Source organism: Neomonachus schauinslandi, chromosome 3 (assembly GCF_002201575.2).
Source record: "Neomonachus schauinslandi chromosome 3, ASM220157v2, whole genome shotgun sequence".
Taxonomy (NCBI): Eukaryota; Metazoa; Chordata; class Mammalia; order Carnivora; family Phocidae; genus Neomonachus; species Neomonachus schauinslandi.
In genome coordinates this window covers 184,239,349-184,254,315 of record NC_058405.1, presented here as the reverse complement: position 1 = coordinate 184,254,315, position 14,967 = coordinate 184,239,349, and the positions used below count along the sequence as shown (strand labels likewise).

Below are 14,967 nucleotides of genomic sequence, written 5' to 3'. Positions count from 1 at the left end.
TTTTAAAGATTTTATTTATTTATTTGAGACAGAGAGAATGAGAGACAGAGAGCATGAGAGGGAGGAGGGTCAGAGGGAGAAGCAGACTCCCTGCCGAGCAGGGAGCCCGATGCGGGACTCAATCCCGGAACTCCAGGATCATGATCTGAGCCGAAGGCAGTCGCCCAACCAACTGAGCCACCCAGGCGCCCGTGCACACAAGAGTTTTAAATAATGATGAGGTGTAAGGCGTCTCCTGAAATCCAAGCACATGATCTTAAGACTGACTTTGATAAACCTGAAGCCATAAAACTTCTAAGTTCCCTGCTAAAGGAGGACTCCACTGGGCTACCAGCTCTCTCTACTTTGACGACTAGGATATCCTCAGCACTAATTACACCTTCTTCAGGTTTATGACGCTGCATCAAATAGAGCATTCCAATAAAATCAGTGCAGCATCAGTTGGAAGAATCTGATTTGTTTAAACATCTTTCACAATTCAAATGATTCAGAGAAGCAAACTCCCATTTTCTTCTTCAACTCAACAGCTGAAATAGCTAATTTAAATCACAGCTTTATTGACATATAATTTACATACCATACCATTCACTTACTTAAAGTATACAATTCAGCACTTTCAATAGTTCACGGAATTGTGCAGCCATCACCATTATCAATAAAATAGCTGGATTTTTTTTTTTAAAAGACACTGGAGATCACTTGTAGTAAGGATGAAAAATAAATATATGTCATTTTATTTTCCCCTGGCTTACAGGAAAGGAACATCTTAAGAATCTGGATATATACTGGGCCAAAATATTTCCCAGAAAGGCCAAATGGGCAGTATATGAAACTGCCTTATCTCCCTCTCAATGCATCCCTAACATAAGCATTACTACCTAAAAACAAAACAAAACAAAAACCTCTATTTAACATCCCCGTTGTTATTTGTATTTTATTTAGCCACTACCTGAATTCACTGTTCATTTACCCAGTGTTTTAGCCTTTGACATGTTTGAAAAACAGCATGCTTCAAGGGCTAAGAGGATAAGCTCTTATCAGACCCAGGTTTGAACCCCAGTTTTGCCATTTAGAAGAGGTATATAACAAAACCCTTGGGCAAAATATTTACCTTCTTTATTATAAAATGATAGCATGACTTAAAATTTTAACATAACAAAACATCCAGGGTAGCATTTACTAATAAACAGTAGTTGCCAGTTTGTATGACCTTTTGGCTATACTGAACTAAAATATTAACCCTTTGTCTATCATCATGCAAAATTTTTTTTCATCTGTTTATCTCAGGTTTTTTTTTTTTCCCCTTTTGATCACTTGATAGCAATGGAAATAAGCCTACTTCCTCATCCAAAGGTCTGACAAATATTCATATAAATGTTCTTCTAATTTGTTTTAAAACTCATTCTTCCATCAAATTAATTTTCATAAAGAGTAGCTTACTTATCAAAACTGATTTTCCCAAAGAATAGATAACCAATTATCTAAAAATCTGCTAAATAATCCTTCCTCTTTCCCCAGTGATGTGTGATCTCATTCATGTAGTAGGCACATATACACATTTTACTGAGCTTCCTAAGTTAACCTTTAAAAAATCTGACTTTACTCTCTGGCCAATAGTACGCTAACTTGGGAAATTTTCTTGCTTCCTAACATTCATTCAGTCTTCACATTCAAGACCATGGTAACTCCCCATTCTTACTTAGGTCTTTTTTCCACTCAATTAAGTTTATCGTTTTCTTCATAGAGATCCCAAACTATTTCATACAGATCCCCCCCACCTTAGGTGTTTCATTTTTTGTATAATGAGATTTTTGTCCTAATATTTTTATAACTGAATATTGCTAGGAAGAAAAAATGTTACCAATTTTTAAATATCTTTATGTGGTATATGGCTGTCTTATTGAACTCTTATTTTCAGTTGATTCTGTTGGTTTTCCTAGCTTTAAGATTGTAACATCTGCACATATTCCTATTTTCCACCATTTTTTCCTAACAGTTATACATTTTATTTGATGCTTTCTTGCATTGGCTAGGATGGTATCGACTATCGGAAGTGTTACCGGGCATGCCTATTTCACTTTCTTATTTCAAGGGGGAATTCTACCAGAGTTTTCCCATCGGTAGGCTGCTTGCTGTTGGTTTAAGGCAAATAACTCTTTTATCGCCTACCAGCTTTTAAAGAGCTCATAATCAAGAACTGGTATTTTAGCATTGTTATCTTGGCACCTACTGAGATGGTGCAGCACGAAGGGGCAACATGCACCACTGCCAGACTGCAAGGGTTTGAAACCCCCGGCTCTGTGACTTACCACCAATTTATCCTGGGGCAGATTATTTTACCTCTTGATCCAAATTCCTTTATCTGTAAAATGAGGGTAATAATAATACTAATAACAACCTCTTTGTTGGGGTTGTTGGATTAATTGAGATAATTCGAACAACACCTGGCACACAGTAAATACCAAGTGTTACGTGTTATTTGCCCTCTTTAATTAAGACAATTTCCTATTTAATTATTTGCTGATGTTTTATTTAGGATTTTCATGACTACTTCCATAAATGAAACTGAAACATAGTATTCTTCCTTTGTAATGTCTTATCAGGTTGCCGTTCTTATATTCTATCAGGTTTCTAAGAGTTTTTGCTAGTTTTGAAACATGATTTTGTTATCTTTTGGTATTCTAGGATCTAGAATAAATGAGGTCATTTTTAAAGAGAACTTATAATTTCCGTATCATCCAGGTCCAGAGCTCTACACACTTTTTTGGTTGGGAGGCCATGGCCTTATAATCTTTATCTAATACATTCCATGATTAATCATCTATTCAACTGCTCCACTTTTTTTTTTAATTTATTTATTTGAGAGAGAGAGAGAGAAAGCTCGCACAGGAGGGAGGGAGGGAGAGGGAGAGACAGAGAAGCAGACTCTAGGCTGAGCCTGGAGCCCCACATGGGGCTCGATCTCACAACCCTGAGATCACAACCTGAACTGAAACCAAGAGTCAGATGCTTAATCAACTGAGCCACCCAGGCACCCCTCAAGTGCTCCACTTCTTAAGACAGTTCTGAAAAGCAACCAGTTCCACTTTTATCATTAGATCTTTCAAAGCTGTGCATAACACACTCATTTAGACTCAGTTTTCTCTGATCAATTCTTTCTGGATGTACTCCTCTGTCTTGCTCCTTCTATTTCTTATTCCTTCCTCCTTTCAACAACAAAAGCCTCTGTAAAAGATAGTTTTGCCCTTTCCACACCCCTATGGGGTGTCTGTATACAGTATACTATGCTAAGCAGACTCATCTCTCGGTCTTCCTTTCACCATATTGAAGTTTAAAAGTGGGGCAGCTTTCATAAGATAAACAAGAAAAAACGAGCATGCCTCACCCTCACCACCATCTCCCGTGAGGTTTTACCTTGTGTGAAGAAGGAATGCACTCTATTGTCCAGCCTACTTCCCATCAACCCAGCTTCCAATCACACACTATGTAGTGCTGAAGAATAAGAGCAAGACTAGCTCTTGATAAACAAATGGGTTATGACCAATTGTAAAGAAGAGGGATGAATAATTCTAACAGTATAAAGCTAGAAAGTATTTGCCGTGCTGTGTGCACATAGCAGGAAGAAGTTACCAGTTCTAGTTCCTTCTTGCCTACTTGAGAAGGCAAGGCACCAGGATGCGGGCCATTGAATCTGTGACTGATTTGCTATGCAGCACTTAGGAAAAGCATATTATACAGCTTATATTCTTTTTTTTTTTTTTAAGATTTTTTATTTATTTATTTGACAGAGAGAGACATAGCGAGAGTAGGAACACAAGCAGGGGGAGTGGGAGAGGGAGAAGCAGGCTTCCCGTGGAGCAGGGAGCCCGATGTGGGACTCGATCCCAGGACCCTGGGATCATGACCTGAGCCGAAGGCAGACGCTTAACGACTGAGCTACCCAGGCGCCCATATACAGCTTATATTCTAATGCAATGAACATAAGTAAAATAATCCTGTAAAAACATCAAAATGACTTCAAGCCCTAGAAAATATTCCAACTTACACACTTTTAACATTTTTCAGATAATCTCAAATATGAATGAAACTACGAATCTTTACAGATACCTGTATCCTGCCTACATCCTTATCTAAGACATGTAGAATTCTATTAGGAAAAGGAAATAGTTAATAAACTATATTTGGTAGCTTCTAGAAATCAACACTTTGCTAAGGACTCACTCCCTTCTGGAATATGTCCCAGCAATCAACATCAATTTCAGTCTCTATGATTTGTGGATTCCACCCTTCCCTTTGGAAAAACAGTACATTAGCATCTCTAATCTTCCTGCATTGCTCCCTCTCTTCACGGCTCCTCAACGGTCACTGACAGCAAATCAGTACTGTGAACATTCTCTCAGTGTCCTCGGATCTTACACATCCTGACCAGAAAACTTGACCTCATGTTTCTGTAACAGAAATTCTCCATGTTCCAGGATGATTCTACATTCCATTACCTTGTGGTGGAAGTAACAGAGTTTGGTGGGTTACCGGTATACACTCTGGGACCAGGGTTTCAAATCTAGGTGTATGACTTCAGACCAATTACCCCGCTTCTTTTTTCTCCATTTACTCACCTGAAAATATGGGGATGACAACAGGGTTATTACAGGATTAAATGAGGTTAAGATGGAGGGGTCTTCAACTTTATACCAGCAGTTAATATATATGTGCTATGTTAGCAATTTTTTATTCTTTTTACTTCATTTTTTTTGCTTACACAAGTAGAGAATCTTTATGCTACCTTAACACTGAACTGGTATACCTCAACAATGCCAATCGGAACCTCTCATTTCAGCAACCCCATGCCCTCCTGAGGACAAATGGGCAATAAAAGAGACAAACAAAGAAACATTTAATCAGGAATAGACAACGCCAATGCCTCAGTAGGTGATATAAATGTAGGAGGTGGCTAGCTATGTTCAGGACAACAATGAACAGTCTACAAACTAGATCTGGCCCCCACCACTGTTAATGTCCCTAAATGTCCCTTTTCTTAGGTCAAGATGCAAAATTAAACTCCCAATAGCAATATAAAATACTGAGGATGGGGGGATTTTTAAAAACTGCAGAATGAGCATAAAACAAGAAATAGCAACTTTTGCTTTGCCTTGTTCTTTTAGTGAATTAAAACTATCAGAATGCTAAATTAATCACTGATGTAAGTATGCACATATTTGTATTTAATGATGTTATAAAAGCAAGATTATTCTAAATTTAAGATACTGTTAAAAGAGAATGGTTTAAAAATATACAATAATATTGCATAAAGCTCAGCAATTGTGAGTCCATTTGCAAGTATGAGGCAAAACAATTTTAAGTGGGCCCTTTTGACTATTTTAAAACTATTCCAGAAGGCTGATATCCCAACAAATGATACATCTAGCTACAGATCAAAAAGAGTCCAGGTTCACTGAAGGCCACTTTAACACCTCCAAAGGCTTAAAATATTTTTGAAAACGTGTATGGTACAGCAGAGTGTCTTAGAGCTTCGGTTATCACAAAAGCTAAAATGGACTGGGCACTTAGAGCATATCAGATGTGTTATGTAAAGCATTTCTCACTGAATTCTCACAACTACTTTATGCACAGGTTCTACTATTGTTATTTTACAGATGAGAAAGCTGAGGCAGAATGGGCATTAAACACCCACCCAATAAACCACCACCAGAATCTAAATGCAGGAATTCCAAGGCTAGAGCCCTTCTTCTTCTTCTTCTTTTTTTTTTTAAAGATTTTATTTATTTTATTTGAGACAGAGAGAATGAGATACAGAGAGCATGAGAGGGAGGAGGGTCAGAGGGAGAAGCAGACTCCCTGCCTAGCAGGGAGCCCGATGTGGGACTCGATCCTGGGACTCCAGGATCATGACCTGAGCCGAAGGCAGTCGCTTAACCAACTGAGCCACCCAGGCGCCCTAGAGCCCTTCTTCTTAATTCTATGCTGAGCTTTAGTTTTCTACCAGTCTCTCCAGGGCCTTCTCCCAATAGCATCTTAGGCATTTATAAACTCATGTAATCTTTCAGTGTTTCTCAAATTACATGGTGCATTGTTTTAGTCGTTCATAACATACATTAAAAAATAAAGTAGGACGAAAAGTATTCGAACGCATCGTACACAGGAAGGCCTAAGTATTGTTTTGTGAAACTTCTTTCTCAGTTTTGACAGTGTGTTTATGTATGGTGCTGGGTCACTGGTCAAAAATATAATTTCTCACTGCGGGCTGAAGTTTAAAAAAAAAAAAAAAAAGGCTTGATAAGTGTTCATTCTTTTACTTAACAAAATGAAAATAAATCATTCCAACCTTAGTTGGATTCCAAACCTGATATAAGTAATCATCCCAATCAAATCTTCTTGATACTAATCCTCTAATAAAGTGGTATGCTGGCTTGGATCATAGGATCATAGGATCATAGGATCACTACAGGACAAGTATCCCACTATGTATGGATATGTAAAAAGTATGTAAATAAGAAGGTTTCTCAAACTGTATTCCAGTAGAACCCTCCTTCAAGACTTTGGGGGGAGTTTTTCCTGGGGGGAGGGGGTGTTCTTGTGACCAAATAAACTTGGCAAGCTGGGAAATACTGCACATTATATTTCCTTCCTGGACAGCCACACTGTACATTATTGAAAACTCTGAAGAAAAACAGTAACACAATCACTACCAAAAATTAAAATCTGATTAACAGTTTTAACCCAGTGTTTTCCCAAACTTAAATTTCATTCTGAAACTTCTCTCACCAACAACTAGTCTCTCATAAGACTAATGCTGTACAAAACAATTTGTGAAACACTGTTTTAAGTGAGCTTATCTGGAAAAGGGAGATCCTAATAAACTTCAGCTATTATAGTATATAAACCTTCAAATAAGCACAAATATAGCAGAGATAAATAAAATACACAGAAAATGTATTTTGGTTAGTATTTCATCTCTGCTGAGCAGTTTTATCACAGTATTACACAGCTCTATCATTTAACAAGCATTTACAGAAACAATGTATTATAATCTGAAAACACAAGGTGGGGGAAGAGGGAAGAGAGGAGATGTGAAAAAAAGATTTAAAAAATCTGCAACTCAAATAAATTACAATCTATTGTACAAAACTTACATAAGAAAAACCTAAAACTCACACACGAGCACAGGATGAATAGAAAATAAAACCATACTATAAACAGCCAAAAGATCTGCAAAGGTCATGTTAGTGACCTGAGTTTCGTCTCCCTGACTGGAGAATTCAGACATAAATGAACTGGCTGATACCATGCCAGCAGAGAGGGGAAGAGCTGTTTACCTAGGCTAGGAACTTTTTGCAACTGGCATACAGAATAGGGCTCAGCATAATGGGCTATAAAAACTGCTTGTGGAACAAATTAATTCATAATAGATGTCTAGGAGTTATGAGTGCTCAGGGGTGGCACACAGCTGCCATCTCTTACCAGTGGGAGAACCCTGGGATGGAAATGATCCTATGATCCAAGTCAGCATACCACTTTATTAGAGGATTAGTATCAATTACAGCCAAAGAATACTTATCTTAAGCATGTTCTTCACATCTTCAAATTTGATTCTACATTTTGGTCCTTTCCACTTTTTCACTCTTGTTGCCTCTGTTAATATTCTTTCTTTTCCCAAAACAAAGAGTTCTTAGAACTTCACAGCATACATACTTAAAAGCTGAAAATGAAATTTGATGTAAAGCTTGAGGATTTGTTAATCATTAACTTGACTTACTAAGCTTGTACTTTACAAGCAGATAACATTTAGTTCTTAACCATTTATTCCTAAGTACAAAAGTAAAAAATTTGAAAATACATATTGTGATGTTATATTATCTGAAGCAGAGAGCTACCACTTCTGGCCAACCAGAAGAGAATAATGTCAAAGCATGGTTACACACCATAAAGCCCTCATAAAGAAACAGGACTTAAAGACCACAGGCAAAAGGAGAGGTACCCAGTACAAGGGGAAAAAAGACAAGTCAGAAAGTCTACACACAGGATCACTGAAAATAAGAGCAAAAGAGACAAGGGATTTTCAGTCTGGTCCCCTTCGCATAATAATAGCATGACTGAAGCCCAAAGAGGTGGAGTGACTTGCCCAGAGTGAAATGATTAGTCACTGAGTCAGGACCCAGCCCAGGCCTTCCAATTCCCAGGCTTCTGTGTTGCCCACTGTAACAAAGGCCTCCCATCTTGTCCACTAGTATGAAAAGTATGAAAGACTAGTATGAAAAATAAACACTATCCACTGGCCTAACTAAAACTAGAAACCACTAATCAAATTACGACTCTAACAACCAGAGTTATGTAGAACAAACCATCTCATTTTGTACTATAACATGGTTACTGTCTGGAAATTGATTAAAATCTTCATTAAGCTTTACTTACAAACCTTAATTCTGAAGTACTAAATCAAAAATGGTAAGCAGAAAACCAAGACCCTATAAAGGAAAATAAAAATACCGTATTCCAGGGAGCACACAGTTTGAAGTGAGGCAAATCTGGGTTCAAATCCTACCTCAACTGTGCAATGCCTGTGTGACCTTGGACGAGGCCCTCCACTTTCATTTCCCATCTGGAATGATGCTAGAGGACAATACTACTTACCTTAGAGGTCTGTCCAACACTTCATGGTACTCAAATGGTAATTTCTCCCCCAATCTATTATTTTTTTTTTTAATCTATTTCAACTTTTAACTTCATACAACCACCCCTAAGAAACTTGCCAGCTACATCACAGTGATAAACATGAATAAACACCTTTAAAAAAAAGGATTATGCACCAAAGAGCATTTAATATGTGAAAGCAATCTTTGTAAATGTTAGTGTAAAGGTTCAAAAAAGACATTACTGCATAAACTATAAAACTTAATTTCTTTCAAGCAAACTAGATAAAGACTAGAGAGAGGCAGGCTCTGGGATCAGTCCCGTGGCTAGTAAGTCAGACGACCCTAGCACGTGACTCCACTTCCAAGAAAGCCCTACCAGTTATAGCTCAAGGTTCGTCACTCACTGCTCCAGTACCGTGTACCTGTGCCCCTCCCACAGAAAGAGGGTCTCTAAAATTCTCACCTTTCTTCTCCCCTGAAACCGTCTGGCATCAGCATCATCACAAAACTTACTGTGTCCAGCACTCGGTATGTGCCAGGCCCTGTTCTGAGCACTTTCGATGCAGTAACTAATTTAATCCCTCTACAATCTTCTCAGATCCGGTGTATATCACACCTGTGCAAGAACTCTTAAGCTACAGTGAAGTGGAGGCACTTGCCTAATGTTACTGAGCCCACAGGACAGGTGAGGGTTCAACAATCCAGGGAGTCTGGTTGTAGGGAGTCTGCTAGTGCTTTTAAGCACCAGTAATACTGCCAATCAGAATTCAATAAATCCCAGAATGGGCCTTAACTATAGACATGTAAAAAGAAATGTATTCATGCTATTTCTTCTTTGTGCCCAAATACAGCTGATACATAATCCACTGTGGAGGGAGAGAACCATGAGTAAGATGTTCACAGTTCCTTGTATGAGACCAAGCCACAGTTCATTAGACAAAGTTAATAAAGTAGCAACTTACGATCAAGTTACAAAAGGTATTATTTTGTTTCTTGAACATTTTATCAAAATAATCAAAGTGTTGTGATGTTTTAACATTATCATACTTCGTTAGTCATCAACAAATGATCTGCTGGATAATGTTCCAAAGGAATAATTATCATATAAAACCACACTGCTACTAAATATTGGTTAACTAGATTTTCTTAGTCTTTGTAACCATGCATATGAAAATGCGGATATACATATAAACAAGCAAACCCAAACCTACAACACTGTACTCTGAGTGTCAAAATCTCAAGTCAGACACACTGTATCATGTGAACAGGTATGTGCTGGACACTGCCTACAAAAATGGCCAGGCAGGCTTTACCTCCCTCCTTTGGGGCCACTTCACACCTGACTGACCTCTTGCAATTCTCTGCATGCCATTCTTCCCTCCTCTGCCAGCTTACCATCACAATTCCACCATCCCCTCACCCCTTCTAACAGCACAGAGGAGTCAGGAGGCTCAGTAAGGTGAAGAATGATACCTACACATATGCACACACATGTACACACACAAATCCCAAAACAAAATGCTAATGGCAACAACCTGTTAACCTTCATTTCATCACTATCAGTCTAGCATTTGTCACCCATCCTGTAATAACTCTTCTCACAATCCTGGGAAGGCCTGAGAAACAGAGGCGGAACAAACATTTAATGTTTACTGTCAGACTGGTCTACTCCACAATTGCTGGTAGTAGAGATGTTGGCCTCACTTTGTTCTGCTTTCATACTCTGGACTGATAAGGGCAGTGACTAGGGTCCACTTGGATAGCATTAGAACAATGAGACAACAGAGGAAGAACTCTCATACAGCTCAGTTCCTTCTTTAATTAAGGGTGGCCCCAACACCGTCTTCTTTTCCAGTAAAAACCAAACTACAGACTGATGACTAAATTGTTATGCAAGTTTTAGGCTACTTGGCTTTATCTGCATTCACACAAACACAAGATCTTTACACCTTTAGAAATAATAAAACAAGTCTCAAGCAATCTAACCTAGGGGTTTAGAGATTCGGTCTTCTTTCCCACAATTTTATAACACAACAAAGTTTTACCAACATTTTGCTGTTATCCGTACTAATCCACCTATCACATTCCTATTTCTAGAACACCAGACAACTTCCATAAAATAAAATTCCTAGTTAAAAGGAGCAATGGAAAAGGAGAAAGTGGATTTGTAAACTAGAAACCCCACAAGAAAGGTAACCAGAGACACTACCTGAAGAGAAATTCTACCCTACGCTAGATTTTATATTTTGTGTGGTGGAGGTGGATGTGGATTTATGTCTGTATTTTTATGGCAGACGGAAAAACTGTGAATGATCAATAATCAATCCCTCCTGGAAAAAAAGACTCCAGGGAAAGCATGGCAGTAATTACAGAAATCCGTAAACTACAGAAGTTGATCAAAGAAAAAACTTTAGTTAATACTCAAAAGTAATAAAGGATGCTTGTGGTATACACATTTGCAATATAAAAATAGAGTCAAATAAAACCAAATTATAAAGCCAAACCCCATACTGACATTAGACTTCCTTAACTATTCTTTTATACTAACTTTATGAAAATTTATACAACCTAACTCAATGTCTCACTTTATATGCCATTAGAAACAGAAACAGAGACCTCATTAACACATTTCAGAATGTAAAGCAAGAGGAAAAAAAAAAAAACCGGTTGAAGCAAGAACCTGCAATCTGAAATGTTAATGAACTAAAGTGAATTGTCTTGAAAAGGGGGGAAAAAAGTCCTTTTGTTATAGCAGCAAATTATTTCACCAAATTCTATATTTTACAAAAGAAATACCAACAGAAAAACTACATATAGCCTGAATCTTTGTGATGTCATGATCAAAAAGTAGTTAACCTATATGGATAGCCCTAGTATAAAGACTATTTTTTAGGCGGGGGTGGCAGGGGAGGGTAAGGTGGGATGGGGAGGTGTATCACTGTGTATGGGAGATATTACACAAAATAAGAAAATCTTTTTAATAAGTACATGCCTTTTTAAAAAGTACATCTACTCATACAGCAGAGATGCATGATCTCTTCCATATCTGATGACAACACACACCCTAAATAAAAAAGCCTTTCTTCAATAAGCAACAGGACTTAAGTCCTACAAATAATAAATATACCTCAAACAAGACACCTTTAGAAAAAGTTCTGCCCACAGTAGCAGTTACTAAGCATGACTACTGCATGTTACCGGAGATAAATGCAACCTTGTCAGAAAAAAAGAATACATTTAAGACTTCTTTTACTTGGGTAAAAATATTTTTACATAAAGATACTTAATGACAAAAAATTTTAATAAAATTTATACATATATATGCAATTTTTATTTCATCACGCAAGGAAAAAATAAGCATAAAAAGACTGGAAAGAAAATATGCAAAAATGTTAACAGCAACCAAATCTAAGTGGTAAGATTACAGAAGATAATTTTAAAAAATTTTCCAGTACCTCTTGCATTTTACAAGTTTTTTAACTGAAAAAAGTTGACATTCACTTGTAATTTAAACAAACAACAAAAAAGTGTTTATGAAACTAACATGGGTTCTAAGCTGCTTCCACAAATCATATATTTAGACTTTAAATATAGCTAATTATCTGCTAGTAATTTGGGAAAAAATGTACAAAATCAAGCTACATTTTCACTTCTCACTCTCCTATATTTTCATAACTAAAAATAAAGAAATGTTTACCTTTCTATAAAAAGGTTCTATGTCCAACTTGCCATCCCAGAATATAAGTAACAATCTGATTTAAAAAAAAATCATCAATTTAGATTGCTTTACAAAATGCCATTTCAAAGAAGTTATGATCAGCTCAGGAATTCCAAAGTGCAGCCACCTAACACACCGTGGGAGAAGTTTTGATGCATTTTAGTGAACTGCACCAACAGAACTGCCTTATGTGCAGAAGAGCTTAGTTTACACACATCTTTCCATTACCTCTTAAGAGCATGATATCTAAATGAAGCTTTTTGCAAAAGGTACTTTGCTTAGCCTGGACATGAATTTATTCGTAGCTGTCAAAATCGATCTCAAACTGCATCATATTCAAGGCACAGAATGTCAACTCTTTACTGGGCCTCCTTCTCTTTCTTTCACAAGACTGCCTTTAGTATCTCCTAGCTTACATTTCCGGGCTCATGACTCACTGAGTAATGAGCTCTAAGTTTACCTTAGAATGCCACTCAAACAGCTCCTCTACAGTATTCAAGGATCTGGCCCCCCAATACCTCTTTAGCCTACCCTTAACTCCCCAACATGGCCATAGACAACTGAATGATTCACTATTTCTAGACTATGCCTTTTTATCTTTGTCCTCTAGTTTGCTGCCCCTCCACATACCGTCTTTTCCCCATCCGTCCTCTCCCAAACCCCATCGGGCCTTCAAGACCCAGCTTGGCACCGCCTCGCCCAGGAAGTCTTCCAGATTTCTGCGAGGCGGAAGTGATCGATCGGTCCGGTCATCCCTCGGTGCCTTTCTAGCACTTTGTAGTTCTTTCACAGGACTTATCACCTCTTTCCCGGTATCGAGGTTATTTGTGTACTGGTCTTATCTCCCACACCAGAGCGTAAGCTCCTCGGGGGTGGGGACCGTGGGCCCCGGTTCACCTTTGAATCCCTCCGGCGCGGACCGACCACGGCGCCTGCACGCAGTGCAGGGCTCGGCTTGGTTCAACCGAACTCGGGAACGCTCCGGCCGCACAATTCCTAACCAGAAGTCAGTTAGGCATTTTCCCTAAAGATGCTGCCTGCCTGCCTCCCCATAACAGGAAGTTTACCAGGGGCCAGGAACGAGGTGGCCAGAGCCCGTGTGCGGTGGGAGTGACAGCTGGCCCGGCCCGCACCTCCCTGCCCACCCGACTCCGGCCGCGGACGCCCCCACCCGCCTGTCCTGCCGGAGAACCGCGGAGGGGTGGCAGAGGAGCACCGGGCTCCCGGAGCTCCGGCCGCAGGCCACTGGGCGCCGCGCCGGCGGGGGCAAGCGGGGGAAGGCTCCGCGAGAGGCCCGGGTCGGGCCGAGCCGAGCGAGGAGGGCGGGCCAGGCGGGCCAACCGGGCCCGCCGCCTCCGCCACCCGAGAAAATGGAGGCAGCCCGGGGCCGGTGACGGGCAGGGACAAGCGGAAGCCGGGCGGGCGTCCGCGCCGCGAGCAGGGCCGGGACGGGGGTCACTCACGGGGCTGGGCCGGGCGGCTCCCTCTCCGCCTCCGCGTCGTCGCCGTCCCCGTCTTCGGCCGCCGCCGCCGCCTCGGGCTGCTCGCTCGGTCCCCGCGGCGCGGCTCGGGCGCTCGGCCCCTCCGTTGTCTTCCGCCTGCTCCTGCTCCCGGCGACGGGCTCCCGCGGCGGCGGCTGCGCGGGCGGACGGCGGCCCAGGGGCTCCCGCGGCGGCCGCCGCACTGCTGCGCTCACTCGCTCGGGCTGCGGCTGTGGCTACTACTGCCGGACCAGGCGCCGCCTTCGCCTTCGCCGGCTCCTGGAGGATCAATCTCTCCCAGGCCGCGCCGCTCCCCGGTCCCGGCCCGAGCCCGGCTTTGACGTACGCACTGCGCAGCCGCCGAGGGCGCGACGTCGGGCGGTGCCGCAACGCCCCATGCGGCCTCGGGCGCGCCCCAGCGGCCGGGCGGACTCGGAACACCGCAGTCCGCGCCTAGGCCCAAGCAGGAGGGGACGCAGAGAAAAAGCAGCCGGGGAGGACCGGGGTTCTTGGACCTGCCGCTTAAAGGTTGGTGCTCAGCCTTTCTCGGCTGTCTCAGCACTCTTCCTGGAGCAATCCTACGTCCGCTTTCTACGACCACTTCCTCAGCTGTTAAGAAAGCTTTATTTTTTTCTAAAAGCCAGGGGCGACTTTGTGTGAACCGATTCTTTCATACTTGCGAGGGACAGATAACTCATTTAGCATCCTCTGAGAGAGTGCAGAAAGTGATGGAATGGTCCAGATTAATAGGATTCAACAGCCTGGATTTAAACTCCAGCTCCGCTATGTGGTCTCCATGGATTATTTCATGTCCCTATGCCTGGGTTTCTTTACACACACACACACACACACACACACACAAGTATAGCAATACAGTACGATAGGCTTCTGTGGATAAATGAGATAATGCATTGCAAAGGTCTGACAGCAGAGTCCGCTACGGAGAAATGCCATGCGTGTATATTTTTGTTTCACTCTGTTGCTTTGTTTTTAATTTGTCATTGAACGTGTATTTTCGAGCATCTACTGTGTGCCGCTATTCTAGGCGGCGAGGCAGTGAACAAAACAGTCCCTGCTCCTGAGACATACCAATAAGTAAACCAGCACATATATGACA

The 14,967-nt window shown here is 40.9% G+C and overlaps 1 protein-coding gene across 3 annotated transcripts in view; it reads right to left on the bottom strand.

Moving 5' to 3' along the window:
- The window catches only part of CAB39 (calcium binding protein 39), an 85,928-nt gene extending 71,743 nt beyond the window's left edge, over positions 1-14,185 (bottom strand). Inside the window, exons 1-2 of one of the 3 annotated variants that reach the window (XM_021690373.2) lie at positions 13,958-14,185; positions 13,833-13,861 (exon numbers count right to left, since the gene is read on the bottom strand). The gene's annotated coding sequence lies outside the window, so the exon portion shown is untranslated. Of the gene's footprint in view, positions 1-4,496; positions 4,562-13,832 lie in introns of those variants that run through there. The other 2 variants (XM_021690370.2, XM_021690371.2) reach the window with 2 other exon arrangements.
- Positions 14,186-14,967: the final 782 nt, after the last annotated feature.